Genomic DNA, 7,028 nt, shown 5'->3' with positions numbered 1-7,028 from the left:
GTTTAAGACTTGATTCACTCTGATTCCTTCAGATGGAAACTATCTACACTAAGTAAGGTTAAAACACTTCACCCATTACATAGTATAAATACTCAACAATAAAGTTTCATTTATATTGATATTAAATAATCTATATTATTTATTTAAAAAAAATTTGAGTTTTGAGGGGGACCGTTAGAGTTTTGAAGGAAAAACTCAAAATTTTCTTTCCACCAAAGGTTCTTAAAATCTTTTAGTTTGGGTTTAGTCCTACATTAGAAAGAGATAATTTTCTTTTGATGCTTATATACTTTCTTCCTTGCCCATCTTTGCTTGGGTCAAGGAGGTAGGGGTGAGCATAAAATGGTTCAACCCGTTGAACCGAACCGAACCAAACCATTTTGGATAGTTTAGTTCGGTTTGATTGAGTGATTTTTTGAAAATGGTTCATGAAGCAAACCAAAACGCTATTTGGCAGTTTGGTTCAATTTTAAAAATTCTAAAACCAAACCAAACTGCCAAACTGTGAACTATTTTAAATTTTTTAATAACTTAAATATTATTAAAAAAAACTCTAACCACTAACTAGTAGCCAGCCCTAGTAGCTAGCCTTCATTTCTTCTTTTCTCTCAGCCTCTCTTTGTTCTTCTCTTCTTTTCTTAGTTGTGCCTCCTTTGGCTTCGTTCTCTCCACCTCCAGCTCAATAGTCACCATCGTCATTGAAGAAAATACAATATCTTGATTCAAGTCCAACTCATCTCCATCAGAAGGTAAACTCGTCTCCGCCTCCAACTATGATGCTATATTTTTTCTTCATGTTCTATGGATGCACTTTTTGATTATCTCCTTCTTTTTCTTTGTGAGAATTATTTTATTTGCTGTGTATATATATAGTGGTGACATAAAAAATTTTAGATGTTTACTGATAAAATTTCATGGAGAATCTTCATTTACTATCGAATTGAGTGTGTGATCTATTCTGATTGTGCGAGTCTTCGAGTTTGTATTTTATTTGCAGTGTCGTTTAAGTGTTTAATAGAATGCGTAGATGAGAAGATTCTTCGCAAAATCTATTTGAGTGCAATTTGTGTTGTTTTCTTTGATCGATCGTCAAAGATTAAACATTTTGCGAATTGATGAGAGATTTCGGTGGCATTTTATTTGTTAAGTAAGAGCAGAGCAATCAGTTGCATATTTTGTCAGTGCACTCAAGGCAAAAAATATGAGTCATAGTTTGATGCTTAATCATTTCAAAAATTGTTTGACCAAAATAAAATCATCTCAAAAATTAGACTCACACATTAAATTATGATGCTACTAATCCTATTTTTTTTGGTTGCAACCTATAGGTACTTAACAATAGTTTTACATTTGAGACATCCATGATGGCATTAAGCAATGAATCATGCAACATGAGTTTGTATGATGAGATTAATATGTGAGACTATATAATTATATCAATATTTAATTTTTCCTTTTATTTTCCTTTTTAGATGTGAAACACGAACGAGACTCTGCATGATCTTGGATATTCTAATCCTATTGTCACAAGCACGGGGGAAGAACCCTCTAGCTCTTCAAAAGGAAAAAGAAAGAAAATAGTGAAGCAAAGGGTGGATGTATGGGATCATTTTACCAAAATTGGTGAAGAAGGCAACGAAGACCAATGTAAGTGCAATCATTGTGGCATTGTGTACAAATGTGATCCCAAGAGATATGGCACTAGCACTCTTAGGACTCACTTGACTAGTAGGTGTAACAAGCACCCATACAACAAGAATAATCATTTCGAGGCAAAACAAATAGAGTTGAATTATCATAAGGGTAAGGGTGATAGAAAAAGCATCTTAACTAGTTGGAGGTTTGATCAAGAGGCCGTTAGGAAGGCATTGGCATACATGATTATTGTTGATGAGCTTCCATTTAAGTTTGTTGAAGGTGAAGGATTTTCTCATTTTTACAATGCTCTTCAGCCTAAGTTTCATATTTCTTCATGATTTACAGTTGCTAGAGATTGTTATGAGATGTTTGTATAAGACGGATTGAAAGTAGTTATCCTTTTGAAAACAAATTGTAGAAGGGTTTGTCTAACCATAGATATATTGACTTCTATTCAAAAAATCAATTATATGTGTGTCACAGTTCACTTTATTGACAATGATTGGACTTTGTGCAAAAAAATAATAAATTTTTGTCCAATTTCAAGTCATAAAGGTGAGGCTGTTAGCAAGGCAATTGAAAAATATTTAATAGCTAGGGTGTTGAAAAGGTTATGACTATTACTGTTGATATTGCAAGTTCTAATGAAGTTGCCATTTCATACTTGAAAAAGGATCACAACTGGGGAGGTTGTATCTTGAAGGGAGAGCTTTTACATATGAGATGTGTTGCTCATATTATGAACTTGGTTGTTAGTGATGGATTGAAGTATGTAAATAATTTTGTTACTTGTATTCATAATGCAGTGAGTTATGTAAGGCCATCTCTAGCTAGAATGCAAAAATTCAAGTCTTGTGGTGTGGATACAAAAATTTAGAATAAGGATTTGATTTATCTTAATGTACCAATTTGATAGAACTCTCCCTATATGATGCTGGATACCACTGAAAAGTTTAAAGATGCTTTTGAGAGGTTTGCAGATGAAGATGGTAGTTTTAGTTCTGAACTTAGTGAAGGAGGAGGTTTGAGAAGACCGACAGATGTTGATTGGGATAAAGTGTGGGAGTTAGCAAAATTATTGGAGAGTTTTTATATTCTTACTTTGTATGTTTTGAGTGCATTGTATATTATCTCTAGTTTGTATTTGTATGAAGTGTGCAATGTCCTTGAAATGTTAAAAGAATGGTTTGCAAGCAATAACTTTGAATTGAAGGATATGGCTAAAAAAATGAAGGAAAAGTATGATAAGTATTGGGGAGATCTAGAAAAGTTGAATGTTTTGTTGTTTATTGCTCTGGTCATTGATCCTAGATATAAGATGGAGTTTGTGGATTTTGCTATTGCATCAATATATGAAAACAAGAGGTTGGGATTGTGAGTGAAAAGGTGAAAATAACTTTGCATGCTTTGTTTGAGGAGTACAAGATTTTTAGTGGATGCTCTACCTCTAAAGCTCAAAGTGGAGGTTCAAGATCAGACACTTTCGATGTTGAATTTAAACTACAAGTGAGGAATATCATGAAAGCTCATTTTAAGCAATATAAGGCTGAAGTTCAAGGTGGAGATGCCAAGTCTAAACTAGATAGATATCTAGATGAGGATAACGAGGATAATGAAGATGAGTCATTTGATATCCTGAATGGTGGAAAATAAATAGTCCTAGATTTTATATTCTTTCACAGATGGCACATGATGTTTTAGCTATTCCAGTCTCTACAGTTGCATCAAAATCAGTTTTTAATACTGATGGTCGAGTGCTTGATGGCTTTAGGAGCTCTTTGTCTCCTAAGATAGTAGAATCACTTCTTTATACTCAAGATTGGCTTCGACCATCACGACCTCCAATCAATATCGTAGGAAAAAATAGAAGAAATTGAAGTGCTAGATGGAAGTAATATTTCCATTAGAATTTCAATTGTCATAACTCATTTATTATTTTGCATTTGTCAAGGTACAACATCGCTCATTTCTTTTTTTCTTTCTTTAGAACTCTCAAATTTGAGTTTGGCTCCAAAAGTCGTTGATATTGCTTGGTCTACTTATGATTGGTGAGTTCTATCTCCAACTAAAGAACTATCAAATTTGAATTGTGAATGTAATTGCTTGTAACTTATATTGAGTGCCTAAAGCTGAATATATAATGTTTAGTCTTAAATCTTCATAGGTAATGCTTATGTAGGTGTCTTAAGTTTTGCTTGCATTTTTGATGGTTGTTTGTTATTTATCTCTTTCGCACATTGATGTTGGTGTATCATTGATTTTGTAGATGTGTGTCCAAATATCATGATTCCAGTTTTGCAATGTTGCCCCTTGGGTTTATTTTGAGTTCAAGCTGTACAAGATGATGACTAGTGGTTTCCTGATGTTTAAAAGATCGAGCATATAACTATTAACTAGTGGCTACTTTTATTTTTTGACAATATGACTTGATTGATGTCTTATATAATTATATTTGAGTTTAAAATTGAAAGTGGGTGTTCCATGGACCTTTAGATTATTTGACTGATGTCTTACATTCGAGTTTCGAATTTGAAGTGGATGTCTTGTATTTAAGGTTTATCTAGTCCATTGGAGATATTGATGGTTTTATCTTGTACTTTCTTATTGATTTGTGAAAGTTTTATTTGGAATTTATTCATTATATTCTCGGCCAAAAAGGAAAAAAAATAATATTTGAAATGGTTCGGTATGGTTTGGAACCAAATTGAACTGCCTAAAATGGTTTGTCTCAGTTCGATTCTAATAGGTAAAATAGTTCGATTTGGTTTGAAAAAATTCTAAACCGTTTTAAGGTAGTTTGATTCAGTTTGGCCTCCAAATTAAACCAAACCGCACCGTGCTCACCCCTATAAGGAGGGAAGTAGATTTTACACCACACACGCATGAGTCGTCCGGCTTGGCTCGGTTCACATATGTGCAAAAATGTGGTACGGTGGGGCATGGTGCGCACAGATGATGGTACGACTATTTTATTTTATTTTTATTTTTTATTATTTTATCATCATATTTTTTAAATCTTCACTGCTATAATGGTTAATTGACCATTTGATCAAATGACCGTATTTCTCAGACGGACATATCTCTCTTTGATTGGTCATTTTCCATCATAGTCAATTGGTCAAAGCATCCCCTTGTTTGTGTCTCCCATAATCTATATAAGGCTACAAGTTCGGATGGCATGGGACACTGAAAGTAGCATTTTTTTTTCTTAACTCTTCTTTCTCTCCTACTTCATTTATTTAGTATTTAAACACTTCTATTTTTATTTTTTATTTTTTATTTTTTTTGTTGAGTTTTGAAAGATCTGTCAATCCTCTCTATGATTATGCTCTAAGAGAGGATATCCGATCATACTTGGGATAAAATTTTTGATAAATACTAGCACGAAGATCAAAAATTTATCTTAGAATAGTGATCACATCTTCACATTTCTTCTTTATTTATATCATAATTAAATGAGCCAATCCAACCAAGCCTTTGGAAGTCAAATTTTTTATTCTTATCCTTATCATGTAGTATAGATAAGTCTGAAGGTTATCAAAACTTTTGCTTAAAATAGTCCTTGATTTGATAAAACTCTCTTTGCAAAAGATTCTTCATAACACAACCTTCTCTTCCTTCACATGTCCAGCCTCCATTAACAACCATCAGCCATCCTTATTCAATTCAAACCAAAACCCCAACACCTAATGAAGTTCCCCAAATGAGAAAGTTTGTCCAGATTCCTCGTCCACCACTGATGGAAGATGGCTTGAAGCTAGATCTCGAAAAAGATGTCGTCCTTAGATTAACAATGGCCATGCTCCTCATGTTAAGCCTAAATGCAGGATGACAGCTTACACCACAGTACTTTTCTACAGTCGTTACATCGTCGCTTGCAGTCACAGCTACACCACCGCTTGCAGTATAAATCCTAGCCAGCCATATGCTTTAATGCTTTAGTTGCCAAATCTTCTCAAGCGGCCAAATGGTGACTACTCAGTAAGTCACTCATTCAGATCTGTGTCAACATTGTTGTATGTGCATTGTTGCAAATCACTTTCTTCCTACTCTCATCTCAAAAACCCCATCCTCTTCTATCATCCTCTAGCCTTTAAAGGGGGTATGCTTCCATTGCAATGATTAAGATCACTTCAAATCTGAATGTAGAAATCTCCTTAGATATTTTGGTATAAAAAAGTTCAGACATCCCTTCAGAAGGCATAAGGAGGCCCTCCCTTTCCAATAGAATCCCTCTGTTCAACCTGCACCACCTAAAACCAATCCCATCCTTCCCAACCCCAGCATGGCAAATCAAGAGAATCAACCAAGAGGACCCACCGCTAAAGCATTCCTCACTTTCACTACTAATATGGCCGAAGCCTCCTATCTTAACCGAGTGGATTTTGTCAAAGCTTTCAGAAGACAGATCAAGGTGGTTGATATCTCTCTTACTCTCTCCCGCAAAGCAAGAGTGGTAGATACCTGATCAACCAAAAAACTATCCCATGAGAACATATTTGGGGAGATGGATTCACCCTTGTTGTTAACCACTAGGACCAAACCATAGATGGCATTCAAAATAAGCTTCATTTAGGGTTTCTACTAGTCTTCTCAATCTCCTACTTATCCGCTAGAATGTTAATGCCGTGGCTAGCATAATAGCCAGTTTTGGGGTGCCTCATAGAGCCAGTAACTCAAACATTAACATGAAAGATCTATCTAGTTTTGACCTTCACTTTCTCTGTGAAAATCTAGAATCTATACCTGAGACCGTTGAAGTCACTATTGGGACCTTCTACTATCGAGTAAGACTGTTAGTTAATTTCTCTACCCCATATAACTCGTTCCTTGATCAATCCTCCTCTCAAAGTGAATACCATGGTGATTTGGCTAACTCTAACTAAGAATTTTGGTTTGGCTCTATGTACCATGGTGATGAATCTCATCACGATGAGGAAGTGCTTCCAATGGGACCTCATCGAAAAGGCATGATACCCACCATGACTCTCAATCTTAGAGGTATAAATCCTTCTCACCTCTAGTGCTGTCCATCGTTCCTTTTTCGAAGAATCAGCTATCTTGCCCACTACCAACCTATCACCCTAGAGCAACCCCTACTCTTTATATCTCGCTTGAGCTGCTAAAGCTAGCAACCATACTCCTAAGAGTAGCAGCTTCCATTCCTGCTTCGATTTCAAATTCAAACACCCCCTTCAACGGTCTGATTTCTTTGGGGTATGAGCCTCCCATTGATGGGTCCTACCTAAGCCTCAGTCTTGCCATGGAGACTATTTCTTATCAGATAGACTCGTCACCAACTATGGCCCTCAAGTCAACCATGTCAAGTTCTCAACTTTCAATCCCCATCTCCAAAGCCTTCACCTCTATCCCTAAGGGTGAGCAATGCT

At 35.5% G+C, this 7,028-nt stretch overlaps 1 long non-coding RNA gene across 2 annotated transcripts; it reads left to right on the top strand.

The window, feature by feature from the left end:
- The first annotated feature begins 608 nt into the window (after window positions 1-608).
- Window positions 609-4,185, top strand: LOC140859447 (uncharacterized). Of its 2 annotated transcripts, XR_012142942.1 has the most exons (4): window positions 609-749; window positions 1,473-1,647; window positions 3,626-3,686; window positions 3,905-4,185. It is a non-coding gene; the product is annotated as an uncharacterized lncRNA (long non-coding RNA). The 2 variants fall into 2 exon arrangements; XR_012142943.1 differs by lacking the exon at window positions 1,473-1,647.
- Window positions 4,186-7,028: the final 2,843 nt, after the last annotated feature.

This window comes from Elaeis guineensis, chromosome 7 (assembly GCF_000442705.2).
Source record: "Elaeis guineensis isolate ETL-2024a chromosome 7, EG11, whole genome shotgun sequence".
Lineage (NCBI taxonomy): Eukaryota > Viridiplantae > Streptophyta > Magnoliopsida > Arecales > Arecaceae > Elaeis > Elaeis guineensis.
The sequence above is the reverse complement of the archived record's forward strand: the minus strand, read 5'-3'. Positions and strand labels throughout refer to the sequence as shown.